This window comes from Lutra lutra, chromosome 4 (genome assembly GCF_902655055.1).
Source record: "Lutra lutra chromosome 4, mLutLut1.2, whole genome shotgun sequence".
Lineage (NCBI taxonomy): Eukaryota > Metazoa > Chordata > Mammalia > Carnivora > Mustelidae > Lutra > Lutra lutra.
This window is the reverse complement of record NC_062281.1, coordinates 161,964,166-161,981,570: the sequence shown is the minus strand read 5'-3', so window position 1 is coordinate 161,981,570 and position 17,405 is coordinate 161,964,166. Positions and strand designations below refer to the sequence as shown.

The 17,405-nt window shown below is 41.6% G+C and overlaps 1 protein-coding gene across 2 annotated transcripts in view; it reads right to left on the bottom strand.

The window, feature by feature from the left end:
• TESK2 (testis associated actin remodelling kinase 2) overlaps positions 1 to 17,405 on the bottom strand; it is a 147,077-nt gene that overhangs the window by 128,387 nt on the left and 1,285 nt on the right. The gene's annotated exons all lie outside the window — the stretch shown is intronic.

The window sequence follows — 17,405 nt, the reverse complement described above, 5'->3', positions numbered from 1 at the left end:
GCGTCTGCCTTCCTCTTAGGACATGATCTTGGGGTCCTGGGATCGAGTTCCCCCTTCAGACTCCCTGCTCAGGGGAGAGTCTGCTTTTCCCTCTCATTGTCCCCCTCTGTGTTCTCCCTCTCTATCTCTCAAATAAATAAAATCTTTAAAAAGAAAATCCAGCACATGAATATAGGTATACCTTATTTTACTGTGCTTCACGTTATTGTGCTTCACAGATACTGCTTTTATTTTTTTTTCCCCCAAGTTGAAGTTTTAGCACTCCTGCATTGATTAACTCTATTGGCACCATTTTTCCAACCGCATTTCCTCACGTCATCTCTCTGTCACATTTTGGTAATTCTCAAAATACTGCAAACTTTTTCATTATTGTATTTATTATGGTGATCTGTGATCTTTGATGTTACTAATTGTCTGGGGACACCACAAACTGTACCATGTAAGATGGAGAACCTAACCGAATGTTCTGTGTTCTAACTGCTCCACCAACCAGCTTTTCTCTCTTTCTCCCTCTCCTTGGGTCTCCCTATTTCAGGAGACACAATATTGAAATGTGGACAGTTAAGTTTGACTTTCAACTCTTTTTTTTTTTTTTAAAGATTTTATTTATTTATTTGTCAGAGAGAGTGAGAACAGGCAGACAGAGTGGCAGGCAGAGGCAGAGGGAGAAGCAGGTTCCCTGCTGAGCAGGAGCCAGATGTGGGACTCCATCCCAGGACGCTGGGATCATGACCTGAGCCGAAGGCAGCCACTTAACCAACTGAGCCACCCAGGCGTCCCTGACTTTCAACTCTTATTAGTTAAAAAACACATTTTATAAAGCTACAGCTGCTATAGGAAGTGACTCCTCTGATGGATCCAGGCAAAGTAAATTGAAAATCTTCTGGAAAGGATTCACCATTCTAGATGCCAATAAGAACATTTGTGATTCATGGGAAGAGGTCAAAACCACAATATTAGCGAGAGTTTAGAAGAAGTTGATTCCAATCCTCATGGAAAAATTTGAGGGATTCAAGACATCAGGTGGAGGATGTAACAGCAGACAGGGTAGAAAGAGCAAGAAAACTAGAATTAGAAGTGGAGCCTGAGAGGGTGCCTGGGTGGCTCAGTCAATTAACCATCTGCCTTCACCTCAGTTAATGATCTCAGAGTACTGAAATCAACCAGGGCAGGCTCCCTACTTCTCCCTCCCCCTCTGCCCTTCCCCCACTCATCCTTGCACTCCCTCATTCACGCTCTCTCTCCCGTGTCCTCTCTCAAATAAGTTAAATCCTTAAAATAAATAAATAAGTAAAAATAAAATCTTTTTTAAAAAGTGGGGGCACCTAGGTGACTCAGTCAGTTAAGTGTCTGCCTTCAGCTCAGGTCATGATCTCAGGGTCCTGGGACTGGGCTCCCTGCTCAGCGGGGAGTCTGCTTCTCCCTCTCCCTTTGTCCTCCAACCCCCTGCTCATGCTTGCTCTCTCTCTCTCTCAAATAAATAAATAAAATCTAAAAAAAAAAAAAAAACAAAAAACAAAAAACTTTTTTTTGAAGTGGAGCCTGAAGCTGTTACCCAGCTGTTAAAATCTTAAAATAAAATTTACTTTTTATAGATGAGCCAAGAAAATGGTTTCTTGGGATGGAATCTATTCCTGAAGGTGCTGTGAAGATTGCTGAAGTGACAACAAAGGATTTAGAGTATTATATGAATTTAATTGATAAAGCAGCTGCAGGGTTTGGCAAGATTGACTCTAATTTAGAAAGAAGTACTACTATGGGTAAAATGCTATCAAACAGTGTCACATGACACAGAAGAATCGTTCCTGCAAGTATGAGAAAATTAATTTGGCAAACTTCACTGTTGTCTTATTTTAAGAACTTGCCACAGCCATCTCAACCTTCACCAACCACCATGCTCATCAGGCAGCAGCCATCAACATCAAAGCAAGACTCCAACAGGAAAAAATTATGACTTGCTGAAAGCTGAGATGATGGTTAGCATTTTTTAGCAGTAAAGTACAGTCAACCCTTGAACAAAAAGTTTGAACTGCATGGGTCCACTTATAAAGGATTCTTTGATAAATACGGTACAGTACATAAATGTATTTTCTCTTCCTTATGACTTTCTTAGTAACATTTTCATTTCTATAATTTACTTTATGGTAAGAACACGGTACATAATAATAAAGGGGCACCTGGGTGGCTCACTCAGCTGGGTGTCCGACTCTTGATTTTGGCTCAGGTCATGATCTCAGGGTCCTACGATCAAGCCCCGAATCAGCTTCATACTCAATGCGGGTCTGCCTAAGAATGATTCTTTCTCTCCCTCTCCCTCTATCCCTCCCCTCCCTTATTTTGCCTGTGTGCTCACTTGCTCTCCCACTAAAATAAATAAATCTAAGGCGCCTGGGTGGCTCAGTGGATTAAGCCTCTGCCTTTGGCTCAGGTCATGATCTCAGGGTCCTAGGATGGAGCCCCACATCAGGCTCTCTGCTCAGCAGGGAGCCTGCATCCCCCTCTCTCTCTCTGCCTGCCTCTCTGCCTACTTGTGATCTCTCTCTCTCTCTCTCTCTGTCAAATAAGTAAATAAATAAATCTTTTTTAAAATAAATAAATAAAAATAAAAAATAAAAGAATACAGTACATAGGGGCTCCTGGGTGGCTCAGTGGTTTAAAGCCTGTCTTCAGCTCAGGTCATGATCTCAGGGTCCCGGGATCAAGCCCCACATTGGAACCTCTGCTCAGCGGGGAACCTGCTTCCCCCTCTTTCTCTGCCTGCCTCTCTGCCTACTTGTGGTTTCTGTCTGTCAAATAAATAAATAAAATCCTTAAAAAAAAAAGTTGTTCTTAAAAAAAAAAGAATACAGTACATAATATATATACAAAATATGTGTTAATCAACACTTTATACTATTGGTAAGGCTTCCAGTCAACAGCAGGCTATTAATAGTTATGCTAAATGCAGATTTTCGACCACAGAGAGGGTCAGCACCCCAACCCCTGTGTTATTCAGGGATCACTGTATTTTTTAATCAAGGTGTGTACATTTAAGATTTTTTTTTATTTGACAAAGAGAGAGTACAAGTAGACAGAGTAGCAGGCAGAAGGAGAGGGGAGAAGCAGGCTCCCCACCGAGCAGGGAGCTGGACATGGGGCTCAATCCCAGCACCCTGGGATCATGACCTGAGCCCAAGGCAGCCAGTCAACCAACTGAGCCACCCAGGTGGCCCTGTACATTTTTTTAGACATAATGCCACTGCACACTTAACAGACTACAGTATAGTATAAACATAATTTTTTTTAAGATTTTATTTATTTGACAGAGATCAAAAGTAGGCAGGGAGGCAGGTGGGGCACAGGAGGGATGGGGAAGCAGGCTCACCAACGAGCAGAGCGCCCGATGCAGGGCTCAATCCCAGGATCCTTGGACCATGACCTAAGCCGATGGCAGAGGCTTTAACCCACTGAGCCCCCCAGAAGCCCCTAAACATAAGTTTTATATGTACTAAGAAACCAAAAAATTCATTTTGCTCACTTCATTACAATATTCACTTTACTGCAGAATGGAATAAACCTGCAATATCTCCAAAGTATGCCTGTACAGCAGACATCACGAGTACCAACACTAGAAATGTAAAAACCAACTGCACTTACACTATGTGAATGAGTACTTATTGCTTGGAATAAAATTTCTAATAAAGCAGCATATAGGGGCACCTGAGTGGCTCAGTGGGTTAAAGCCTCTGCCTTCAGCTCAGGTCATGCTCCTAGGGTCCTGGGATCGAGCCCTGCATCGGGCTCTCTGCTCAGCAGGGAGCCTGCTTCCACCTCTCTCTCTCTGCCTGCCTCTCTGCCTATTTGTGATCTCTGTCTGTCAAATAAATAAAAATAAAAGCTTTAAAAAAAAAAAAGCAGCATATATATATTCAAAACCTGCTATATCTGAAATGATTTAGATGGCATAGCAGATGATTGTGAACTATGCTAGATAATTCAAAAAGGGTGTAGTGATGGCAAAGATACTGAGGTTGAAAAAGCATGTAAAGGCATAAAATTTCATTAAATGAGAACAGGAAAAAAGTGATTTTTCTAAAATGATATATTATTATGTATTTAAAATATATGTGTGTGACTAAAATAAGCAGCACAGGGGCGCCTGGGTGGCTCAGTGGGTTAAGCCGCTGCCTTCGGCTCGGGTCATGATCTCGGAGTCCTGGGATCGAGCCCCGCATCGGGCTCTCTGCTCAGCAGGGAGCCTGCTTCCTCCTCTCTCTCTGCCTGCCTCTCTGCCTGCTTGTGATCTCTCTGTCAAATAAATAAATAAAATCTTTAAAAAAATAAAAATAAAAATAAAATAAAATAAACAGCACAAGTTTTAAAAATTCTGATTCCAATTAGTAGTTTAATGATCTTGGACATGTTACTTAAATTCTGCCCTTATCTATAAGATAGAGATATTAACTATATCTCATTTAGTTGTTAGTGAGAATTAAAGGAAAACATACTAAGGAGTTAACGGATAAAAAATGCATGTATGAAGTACAAGCAAGGTGCCTGTCACAGAGTAAGCACTTAATAAACGTGAATTCCCTTTCTTCTCCCTTCCCAGTTCCACCCTTAATCCTAGTTCTGAATCCTGCAAATATACAACAAATTAAGACTATTTTTTTTTCTTCTTTATGATAGCTTTTCAGTTAACCCAAGTCTTCCCCAGGGCAAATATACAAAGTCTTTCAGATTTCCTAGGGAACATGGAATCAAGATCTCCCTGGTTACTTTTTTTTAAATTTAACCTTAATTGCCATCCAAACTGTCAAAGCCCAGCTAAAACACAATAGCAAAAAATGTACACAATATTAAATATATAATCTCACTAAGACAAAATTGAATAGGACTATTACTTCCCATAATCTGAATATAAAGAACATAGTTTCTGATCTTCTTTTTTTTTTTTTAAGATTTTATTTATTTATTTGACAGAGAGAAATCACAAGTAGGCAGAGAGGCAGGCAGAGAGAGAGGAGGAAGCAGGCTCCCTGCTGAGCAGAAAGCCCGATGTGGGGCTTGAACCCAGGACCTGGGATCATGACCTGAGCCGAAGGCAGCGGCTTAACCCACTGAGCCACCCAGGCGCCCCAGTTTCTGATCTTCTAAGCATACTAAATGTATCTGTAACTTTGTACGCTGGAACATGAAATTTGACACAAGGTAGACTGATATTAGAACCCATTCAAATAAGCTGAAATGCTAAAGTACTAGGGGGATGTACAAATTTCCAAGATAAAATCTTTTGATAAATGTTCCCTTTTGCGGGGGGGGGGGGTGTCGTATTTTAAGAAGAACCAAACATGGCCACTTAGGTCAGATAGGCAACTCTTTTTTTTTTTTTTTAAACATTTTATTTATTTATTTGACAGAGACAGCAAGAGAGGACAAGCAGGGGAAGCGGGAGAGGGAAAAGCAGGCCTCCTGTTGAGCAGGGAGCCCTACTTAGGGCCCCATCACAGGACCCTGGGATCATGACCGGAGCTGAAGGCAGTGCTTAACAAATGAACCACCCAGGCATTTCCCCGCCCCCTTTTTTAAATTTTATTTATTTGTCAGAGAGAGAGAGAGCACAAACAGGAAGAGCAGCAAGCAGAGGAAGAAGCAGAACTCCCTGCTGAACTAGGAGTCCAATGCAGGACTCAGTCATAGGACTCTGGGATTATGACCTGAGCAGAAGGGAGACATTTAACTGACAGCCACCCAGGTGTCCCTATTCATCTCTTCTGATAAAGTGAGTTAGAAGGCTATTTCAGAGACTGTGGGAAAGAAAGCAAACAAGAGTAAAGAAGATGTGGGGCGCCTGGTGGCTCAGTGGGTTAAGGCCTCTGCCTTCGGCTTAGGTCATGATCCCAGCGTCCTGGGATCAAACCCCGAGTTGGGCTCTCTGCTCGGCAGGGAGCCTGCTTCCTCCTCTCTCTCTACCTGCCTCTCTGCCTACTTGTGATCTCTGTCTGTCAAATAAATAAATAAAATATTTTTTTTTAAAAGAGTAAAGAAGATAGTAGTTCTGGGGTTAGGGTAGGCTATTCTGTAGTTTACAGGTCTAAGGAGAACTCTGATAAAAGGCAAAACAAAATTAATAACATTAAGTATCGGGGTGTCTGGGTGGCTCAGTCCTTAAGCATCTGCCTTTGGATCAGGTCATGATCCCAGGGACCTGGAATCAAGCCCCACATCGGGCTCGCTGATCAGAAGGAAGGCTGCTTCTCTCCCCGTCCCCCTGCTTGTGTTCCCTCTCTTGCTGTCTCTCTGTGTCAAATAAATAAAATCTTAACAAGAAAAATAAATAAATAACATTAAGTATTATCAAAATATATTCCCGGGCACCTGGGAATGCGTGTCGGTTGCGTGTCTGCCTTCCACTAAGGTCATGACCCTGGGGTCCTGAGATGGAGCCCCATGTCGGGCTCCAGCCCCATGTTGGACTCCCTGCTCAGTGGGGAGCCTGCTTCTCCCTCTGCCTCTGCCCCTCCCACTGTTCATGCTCTCCTTTTCTCTGCCAAATAAATAAATAAAATCTTAAATATATATATATATATTCCCCCCAAAATATTTTTTTAAAGATTTTATTTATTCATTTGACAGACAGAGATCACAAGTAGGCAGAGAGGCAGGCAGAGAGAGAGGGGGAAGGAGGCTAACCGCTGAGCAGAGAGCCCGATGCGGGGCCCGATCCCAGGATCCTGAGATCATGACCTGAGCCGAAGGCAGAGGCTTTAACCCACTGAGCCACCCAGGCTCCCCCCAAAATATTTTTATTCAACCTTCTTTCTTTCTCAAATGTATGATTTCCACTAAAGGGAATATTTTATAGCCATTAAAAATGACAGCTACAATAAGCACACAAAGATATATGTAAACGAATATTAATTTACACAGTTATTATCAGTAACAGATAAAATCAGAGATAATCCAAATGTCTACCAACAGGGATAGGTTAAATAAATTAGAGTACATCCATGTAATTTAATGTTATATAGTCATTAAAAGAGGTCAATTCTATACATCCTAACAAGGAAAGAGTCCAAGTTTCACTGTTAAGTGATGACAGCAAGTTGCAAAATAGAGTGAATAGAAGGAGCTTTATTTTTTAGTATAACAATGAACATTATATCCTCTTATCTATAAAATAGAGATAATGGGGTGCCTGGGTGGCTCAGTGGGTTAAAGCCTCTGCCTTCGGCTCAGGTCACGATCCCAGGGTCCTGGGATCAAGCCCCACATCGGGCTCTCTGCTCCGCAGGGAGCCTGCTTCCTCCTCTCTCTCTGCCTCCCTCTCTGCCTACTGTGATCTCTGTCTGTCAAATAAATAAATAAAAATTTAAAAAAAATAATAATAAAATAGAGATAAATATTAACTATATCTCACTGAGTTATTATGAGAATTAAGTGAGTATATGCTTAGAAAACAATTTCAAGGAATATATACACTAAACTGTCATCTTGGTGGAGGAAATGATTGTAAGAAACATTCACTTTTTTATGTAATACATTCAGCAGAGTTGTTTCTTACAATGATCATGCATTACTTTTATTTCAAAAATGATGATAAAAAGGGAGAACTAGGGGCGCCTGGGTGGCTCAGTGGGTTAAAGCCTCTGCCTTCGGCTCGGGTCATGATCCCGGAGTCCTGGGATAGAGCCCCGTCAGGCTCTCTGCTCAGCGGGGAACCTGCTTCCTCCTATCTCTCTGCCTGCTTCTCTGCCTACTTGTGATCTCTGTCTGTCAAATAAATAAATAAAAATCTTTAAAATAAATAAATAAAGGGAGGACTAAAAACTATCTTTTCAGGGCACCTAGGTGGCTCAGCGGGTTAAGCCTGTGCCTTCCGCTCAGGTCATGGTCCCAGGGTCCTGGGATAGAGCCCTGCATCGGGCTCTCTGCCCAGCGGGGAGCCTGCTTCCCCCTCTCCCTCTGCCTGCCTCTCTGCCTACTTGTGATCTCTCCCTATCAAATAAACAAATGAAATCTTTAAAATAATAATAATAATTAATAAACAAATTTAATAAAACTATCTTTTCATCCCTCCTGCAATAGTAGCTTAGACCACAAGAGATAAAATTTATGATATATGTGAAATGGGAAGAGGGTAAGGGCAAGGAATGTAAAAATTGAATAGTCAGTGATTAAAAAAATTTTTTAAGACTTTATTCAGTCATTTATTTGAGAGGGGGAGAGAGTGAGTTAGAGAGATCGAGAAAAAAAGCATGAGTGGGGGGAAGGGCAGAGGGAGAAGCAGACTCCCCACTGAGTAGTGAGCCCAACAAGGGGGGCTTCATCCCAGGACCTTGAGATCATGACCTGAGCTGAAGGCAGACACCCAACTGACTGAGCCCCCCAGATCTCCCCTTAGTCTGGCTTTTAGACATGCTTTACAAAAACTGGCCTAATCATATCCCAGACTTAACCCACATTTCAAGTATAGCTTTCCCTTCCTATCTCAGCTGAAGTGACATTCACCTCATTCTAGCTGTTATTCAGTTAATGTCCTCTTGGTCCTCCTATCTCCACTCTAGTACCTGTTTCAATCTATTCTCCAATGGGAGGAAACTTTTGAGAACTCTTCGTGTGTGATACAAAGGCTCTTTCTTATTTAGCCTCAATCCTCATCTCTCTCTCTTCCTTTCCACAAACAAAATCTACTCCAGACATAGAGAACTACTTGTAGAGCTCTGTTCACACTTTAATGCCTATACAGATAATATTCTTTCTCTCTGGTATGTTCTTCCTGACCTATTCTACATAGCTCTCTCAATAATCATCTCACATGGGTCTGTCCTCTGACCCCTTAATCTCGCCTTGCACAAATCTCTGCTGTTACAGTAATTACACAGTATTTCAATTGTTTATCTGTCTCTTTCACTGGACTATGAGCTCCATAAGGGCTTAGGTTCAAACCTACTTCACCTCCAAATGAACTGTGGCATACAAACTTCAATACTACTATATGAATCAAAATTTATAGTAAAGGGGCGCCTGGGTGGCTCTGTTGGTTAAGCGACTGCCTTTGGCTCAGGTTATGATCCCAGAGTTCTGGGATCAAGTCCCACATCGGGGTCCTTCCTCAGCGGGGAGCCTGCTTCTCTCTCTGCCTCTGCCTGCCACGCTGCCTGCTTGTGCTCTCTCTCTCCCTCTCTCTCACTCTCTGACAATTAAATAAAATCTTTTAAAAAAAATTTACAGTATGTAAGAAAATAAATAGGCCATTCAGATTCCATACTTTCTATGTAAAAGCATGTTCATTTTTTCATTCACTCAGTCAACAAACATTAATTTAGTACCTACTAGGGGCCAGGCACTATGCCAAGCCCTAGAGCGTTGGTGATGACAATATGGACATACACACAAAAAGCACAAGAAGAATTCTAAGCAGATACATCCCAAATGTTAAAATTGGCCATTAACTTTTAGAATCTTGGAAGATGTGAATAATTTGTATCTTTTCCTTTAAAACCACCTCTACTTTCATATTTGACATTAATGAAATGCATTAATTTTATAATCTCTCACACACACACACACACACACACACACGTGAGGTATCCTCCCAAAGTACAAATTCCTACCAGTCAGCAGAAATAAAACACCCATGGTAAATAATGTATAAATTTGCAAATCATAGCTAATGTGAAAGCAAAACAATTTTTGAGGACTTTTTTTTTTTTTTTTAAAGATTTTATTTATTTGACAGACAGAGATCACAAGTCGGCAGAGAAGCAGGCAGAGAGAGAGGAAGGGAAGCAGGCTCCCCGCCGAGCAGAGAGCCCGATTTGGGGTTTGATCCCAGGACCCTGGGATCATGACCTGAGCTGAAGGCAGAGGCTGTAACCCACTGAGCCACCCAGGCACCCCAATAAATAAAATGTTTAAAAAATGTTTCAAAAGTCGGGTGCCTGGGTGGCTCAGTCGTTAAGTGTCTGTCTTTGGCTCAGGTCCTGGGTTTGAGCCCCACATTGGGCTCCCTGCTCAGCGGGAGGCCTGCTTCTCCTTCTCCCATTCCCTCTGCTTGTGTTCCCTCTCTGGCTTTGTTTCTCTCTGTGAAATAAATAAAATCTCAAAAAAATAAAAAAATTTAAAAAAATTTTTTAAGTTAAAAAAAGAATTCTAATACAAAGAATAAAACTAAAGTATGCAAAAATACTTTAGGATTTCCACAGTGCCTACTCTTGAAAAAGATCCCAGGCAAACTGTCCAAGGAAAACACTGACCACAATATCAATACCACCAGTTTTCCACACTGCAGAAAGAAAATTATGTCACTGTATTCCACTTAAGGCAGAGGAGATGACAGCCTCTATACAATTTATCCAGAAGACAAATTACTAAATAACACCATATTTCATCTATAGAATGATTTACAGTTTATAGTTCACAAAATACTTTGACCTTCAATTGTTTTCTTGTTCCCACTGGATAGATAAAAAGTGGAGGATTAAAATGGAGAAGGCCTTTCTAACTATGATTCAAAATCCAAAAGCCATAAAAGAAAAGATTAAGAAATTTGTCTACATAGGGGCGCCTGGGTGGCTCAGTGGGTTAAGCCGCTGCCTTCGGCTCAGGTCATGATCTCAGGGTCCTGGGATCGAGCCCCGCATCGGGCTCTCTGCTCGGCAGGGAGCCTGCTTCCTCCTCTCTCTCTACCTGCCTCTGCCTGCTTGTGATCTCTCTCTGTCAAATAAATAAATAAAATCTTTAAAAAAAAAAAAAAAAGAAATTTGTCTACATAAAAAAGAAAAATTTGTCTGCATAAAAATACACCTAAATCTGGGGCGCCTGGGTGGCTCAGTGGGTTAAAAGCCTCTGCCTTTGGCTCAGGTCATGGTCCCAGGGTCCTAGGATCGAGCCCCACATCCGGTTCTCTGCTCTGCAGGGAATCTGCCTCCTCCTCTCTCTCTGCCTGCATCTCTGCCTACTTGTGATCTCTGTCAAATAAATAAATAAAATCTTAAAAAAAAAAATACACCTAAATCTAAAAGTTTTTCATGGGTATAAAATAAAAGAAGTCAGAAGACAAATATCAAAATGGGAAATATTTATAATACATACCACAGAAAAAAAATCTATCATATATACATGAACTATATTAAGTATATATGTATGTATATACACACGTATAATATATAAAGACATAGAAATCAATAGAAAAGAGACCTATGACAATAGATAAAAATTTAAACAGGTAGTTTACAGAAAATGAAATATGAATAACTCAACATAAAAAGATGCTAAACATTAACATAATTTTTTTAAGATTTTATTTATTTGTCAGAGAGAGAGGGAGAGAGAGCAAGCACAGACAGAAGACATAGAAATCAATAGAAAAGAGACCTATGACAATAGATAAATAAAAATTTAAACAGGTAGTTTACAGAAAATGAAATATGAATAACTCAACATAAAAAGATGCTAAACTTTGGGGCGCCTGGGTGGCTCAGTGGGTTGAGCCGCTGCCTTCGGCTCAGGTCATGATCTCGGAGTCCTGGGATCGAGCCCCGCGTCGGGCTCTCTGCTCAGCGGGGAGCCTGCTTCCTCCTCTCTCTCTGCCTGCCTCTCTGCCTGCTTGTGATCTCTCTGTCAAATAAATAAATAAAATCTTAAAAAAAAAAAAAAGATGCTAAACTTTAACATAATTTTTTTTTTAAGATTTTATTTATTTGTCAGAGAGAGAGGGAGAGAGAGCAAGCACAGACAGACAGAATGGCAGGCAGAGGCAGAGAGAGAAGCAGGCTCCCCACTGAACAAGGAGCCCGATGTGGGACTCCATCCCAGGACGCTGGGATCACAACCTGAGCCGAAGGCAGCCGCTTAACCAACTGAGCCACCCAGGCGTCCCACTTTAACATAATTTTTTAAAGCTTAAAACCACTCTGAGGTACCATTTTTCTCTATCAGACTGAAAAAAATTCAACTTTGATAACAGCAAAGTGTGATTCTAACAACACTGATCCTAAAGCCAGAGTGTTTAGTTTGAATTTCTACCACAGTACCTATATGATTTGGGCAAGTCTCTTAAATTGTCTTCCTGAATCTATTAACCTAAAAAATAAAGATAATAATAGTACCTATCTCAAAGGAATATTAGTAAACTTATATATGTAAAAAAATATATATAAAGCAGTCTGAATAGTACCTGGCACATAGCACCTTTTAAGTATAATCTAAGATACAGCTAATGATGGTGAGTTACAGGCAATGTATATTAAAACAACCTCCAAGGAAAGCAATTTGGCAAAATGTCATAGTTATAAATGCATATATCCTTTAACTTAGAAATCCCACCTTCTGGGGCGCCTGAGTGGCTCAGCTGGTTAAGCACCTGCCTTAGGCTCAGGTCATGATCCCATGGTCCTGGAATCAAGCTCCACCCAAGCTCCCTACTGAGCAGGGAGTCTGCTTCTCCCTTTCCCTCTGCCCTTCCCTCTGCTCATGCTCTGTCTCTCAAATAAATAGAACTTTAAAAGAAAGAAAGAAAGAAAGAAAGAAAGAAAGAAAGAAAGAAAGAAAGAAAGAAAGAAAAGAAAGAAAAGAGGGGTGCCTAGTTGGCTCAGTCATTTAAGTGTCTGCCTTTGGCTCAGGTCACGATCTCAGGGTCCTGGGATCGAGCCCCAAGTAGGTCTCCTCACTCCATGGGGGAGACTGTTTATCCCTCTCCCTCTGCCACTCTCCCTGTTTGCACTCTCCCGCTTTCCCTCTCTCTGTCAAATAAATAAATAAAATCTTTTTTAGAAAACCAATTAAAAAAAATTTTTAAATTATCACAAGTAGGCCTCTAACTGAAAAAAACACCCACTCTGAGTACTTGGCAAAAACAATACTAATGAGACACACTGAAGTCATCCATATGATGACTTGGAAAATAGTACAATACCCATTGTTGGTCCAAAACATTCAGCATCACCCACACTATACATTGTAATAATTGGGCTTCATTTACTGGAAGAAGATGAAATGCTCATAAAGGCCCTTATCATAGATTTCAAATTCCAACATGATGTTCATTTTGCTGAACAATGAAGTGTACAACACTAAGAATATATCTATAAACACTTCCACACAGGGAAGAAAAATTAAGTCAGCTTTCTACTCTAAGTAAGCCAGGGAATGAGTACATGTAAATATGCAATTTTCCTTTTACAATTAACATAAGCACAGGGATGCCTAGGTGGCTCAGTCAGTTAAGACTCTCCTTTCGATTCAGGTCATGATCTCAGGGTCCTGGGATGAGTCCCACATCAGGCTTCTTGCTCAACACGGAGCCTACTTTTCCCTCTGCCTGCCACCATCCCCCTGCTTGTGTGTGTGCTCTCTCTTTCTGACAAATAAATAAAACATTAATAAAAAAATTAACATAAGCATAAAATGTTACTGGGGGTTCTGGGGTAGAGAGTCCCTAGCTTAGTCTCTCAACATATATACACTTTTAAACAGAATTAAATAGGCCTACCATATACCAAATCTCAAAAGATTTTTGTTTGAGACTGTCCCAAATATATATCTGTATGAGAGAGTAAGATATCATAGATCCAGGGCACAGGAACTTGACATTAATTCACACAAACATCTGTATCACCTAGTACTACTTTTTTTTTTTTTTTTTAATTTGTCAGAGGGCAAGAGCGTGAGAGAGCACAAGCAGGGGAAGCTGCAGGCTCCACGCTGAGCAAGGAGCCTGATGAGAGATTTGATCCCACGACTCTGGGATCGTGACCTGAGCTGGAGGCAGGCGCCTAACCGACTGAGCCACCCAGGTGTCCCCCAGTACTACTTTCTAAGAAGTAATAAGGAACCTCTAATTCAATCATGGGGCCCTCAGGTCTGAGCAGCCCCACCTATAGAACCCAGTATCTCCTCTTTTCCATTTCCTGCTATCATACTAGACAATTATGATATCCATACCAATGACATATTCAGCACACTTCACAGCCCCACAACCTCCCACTAATTCAATAACCTGTCCTTCCATTCCCCTTCAACAGCACTATAACAGTTATATCCTAGAGCTTTTGGGGGTTTTTTGTTTGTTTGTTTGTTTAAGATTTTATTTATTTATCTGACAGAGAGAGAGCACAAGCAGGGGGAGCTGGAGAGGGAAAGGGAGAGCAGGCTCTCTGCTGAGCAGGGAGCTAGATGCTGGGCTCAATCCAAGGACCCTGGGATCATGACTTGAGACAAAAGCAAACGCTTAACCGACTAAGCCACGCAAGCACCCCTATACCCTGTTTTTTTTAATCTTGAAATAACAAACTCTCAGCTGTCCCATTCTGTATTTCTTTATTATTATATATTTTTTAGCAATCTCTACACCAATTGTGGGGCTCAAAATTACAACCTCAAGAGCCACACACTCCTCCTCTAACTGAGCCAGCAAGGCACCCCTCCCATTCTGTATTTCTTTTTTTTTTTTTAAAGCTTTTATTTATTTATTTGACAGGGAGGTCACAAGCAGGCAGAGAGGTAGGCAGAGAGAAGAGGGGGAAGCAAGCTCCCCAACAAGCAGAGAGCCCGATGTGGGGCTCGATCCCAGGATCCCCAAGATCATGACCCAAGCCAAAGGCAGAGGCTCAACCCACTGAGCCACCCAGGTGCCCCCATTCTGTATTTCTTTTTTTTTTTTTTTTAAAGATTTTATTTATTTATTTGACAGAGAGAGATCACAAGCAGGCAGAGAGGCAGGCAGAGAGAGAGGAGGAAGCAGGCTCCCCGCCGAGCAGAGAGCCCAATGCGGAGCTCGATCCCAGGACCCTGAGATCATGACCTGAGCCGAAGGCAGCGGCTTAACCCACTGAGCCACCCAGGCGCCCCCCATTCTGTACTTCTTAAAGAACCTGGTCTTCAACCACATTTGTTTTTGAAAGAATTTATTTATTTATTTGACAGAGGAAGACACAGTGAGAGAGGGAACACAAGTGGGTTGGGGGTGGGAATCAGAGAAGGAGAGGCAGGTTTCCCGCTAAGCAGGGAGTCTGATGCAGGGCTCCATCCCAGGACCCTGGGATCATGACCTGAGCTGAAGGCAGACTTTTAACAACTGAGCCACCCAGGCATCCGTCAACCACATTTCTGATTGTCTCCTTATTCTCCAAGTACACTGGGCCCTCTGAAGGATTTCCTTCTTAAAACCCCAGCTTGGACTCTCAGACTCCACCATAACTCCCACAATATACTAGCACTGTACAGTTACTCTCCATCTTATCTTCTCGTCTTACATATTCCAATTCTGGATCAACCCAACCTTATCTTTTCTGCACTCCCACTCCTAAACTGCTGGGGATAATGCAAAATCCATGCTACTGGGCCCATTACAAATATATTATATCTAACTCTTAATGGGCCCACAATGTGGTCAGCAATCTTTTTTTTATTCTTAATCTATTTTCATTTTCCATTGAAGATTTCCATGGCCCTAATACTCACTGTAGCTCCTCAGTCTCCAGAAATAAGTGACCTCTCTAAAGGTAACTAATCACATCAAGAAAGTAAGACCATCTGTCAAATTCCCCCACCTTCTTTTCCTTCTACCACACCATTATCCATCTTAACCTCTAACCTTTTAGTATCAAAAAATGAAATGCCCTGGAGCCCTACTCATGCTCTCTTTCACTATCTCTCTCTCTCTCAAATAAATAAATAAATAAATAAAATCTTTTTAAAAAATAAAAGAATGAAATGCCCAAGATATTTCCTAGGTAAATTTCCCCCTCAACCTACAAAACTGTTTCACCAATACTTTAAAAAAAAAAAAAAAAAAGTGCCATAGTGGAAAGTTCATGTTCTTGCCTGCAGTCTTCCCAGTTGTAAAAGAGGAATACTGATACCTACACCACAAGGTTGTTGGGATCTATAAAGCATCTTTACAGTACCTGACATAGAATATATTCTCAATAAAAATGTTACCATCAGCTTTCTTTCACAACCACACTTGCTGAAAGAGTAATTTTACTCACTGCCTCCTATTTGTTCCTCAATCCATCATGATCTATTGCTTGCATTTCCACCATTGCACAAGCCAAAGTGTCTTTTAGAGGAAACAAGTGATCTCCTAATTGCTAAATTCAGTGGTTTCCTTCTAATCGTCATTCTACTTGAGCTTTGCAGCACCTGACAGTGACAGTCATCCCACCTTGAAACCCTTCTTCCTTTGGTCTCTATTATAATACTATTCTGTTCTTATTCTTGTCCCATTCCTTCAACCTCTCTTTCTCCGTGTCTATTACCCTTCAAAAAATGATGTTCCTTCTGGTCCATAACCCTTTTCTTCTCTTCTTTCAGTATTACCATCCCATACTAAGTCTTCAAATATCCCTGTTATGGGGCGCCTGGGTGGCTCAGTGGGTTAAGCCGCTGCCTTCGGCTCAGGTCATGATCTCAGGGTCCTGGGATCGAGTCCCACATCGGGCTCTCTGCTCAGCAAGAAGCCTGCTTCCCTCTCTCTCTCTCTCTGCCTGCCTCTCCGTCTACTTGTGATCTCTCTCTGTCAAATAAATAAATAAATAAATAAAACAAATATCCCTGTTATATTCTCTCTTGACCCTCAAATTTACATATTCAATTTTTTAAGATTGTATTTATTTACTTGAGAGAGAGTGTGACAGAGCACAAGACCAGAGAGGGTGAGAGCGAGAAGCAGGCTCCCCACCAAGCAAGGAGCCTGACACAGGACTTGATTCTGAGACTCCAGGATCATGACCTGAGCCGAAGGCAGTCGCTCAAATACCTGAGCCACCCAGGCGCCCTCAAATTTATGTATTCAGTTCCAACCTCTCTCCCAATTTTCAGACCCAAATTTCCAGCAAACCACAGTAATATCTGAAAAGCACCTCAAATTAAACATGTCCAAAACAAAATTCATGGCCTTCCCTCCAAACTGCTTCTTCAGGGGCACCTGGCTGGCTCAGTGGGTTAAGCCTCTGCCTTCGGCTCAGGTCATGATCCCAGGGTCCTGGAGTCCCTGCTCAGCGGGGAGCCTGCTTCTCCCTCTCTCTCTGTCTCTCTGCCTCTCTGCCTACTTGTGATCTCTCTCTCTGTCAAATAAACAAAATCTTGGGCGCCTGGGTGGCTCAGTGGGTTAAGCCTCTGCCTTCCGCTGGGGTCATGATCTCAGGGTTCTGGGATCGAGTTCCGCACTGAGCTCTCTGCTCAGCAGGGACCCTGCTTCCCCTCTCTGACTACTTGTAATCTCTGTCAAATAAATAAATAAAATATTTTAAATAAATAAATAAATAAATAAATAAAATCTTAAAAAAAAAAAAATGCTTCTTCGTGTTCCCTATTACAATTAACACTACCAGTGCATCCCAGCAGCGAAGCCCGAAACATCCCACTACCGCTCCCAACTCTGGAAACCTCGAGGAATTTAAATGTCCTAGAAGTGCATG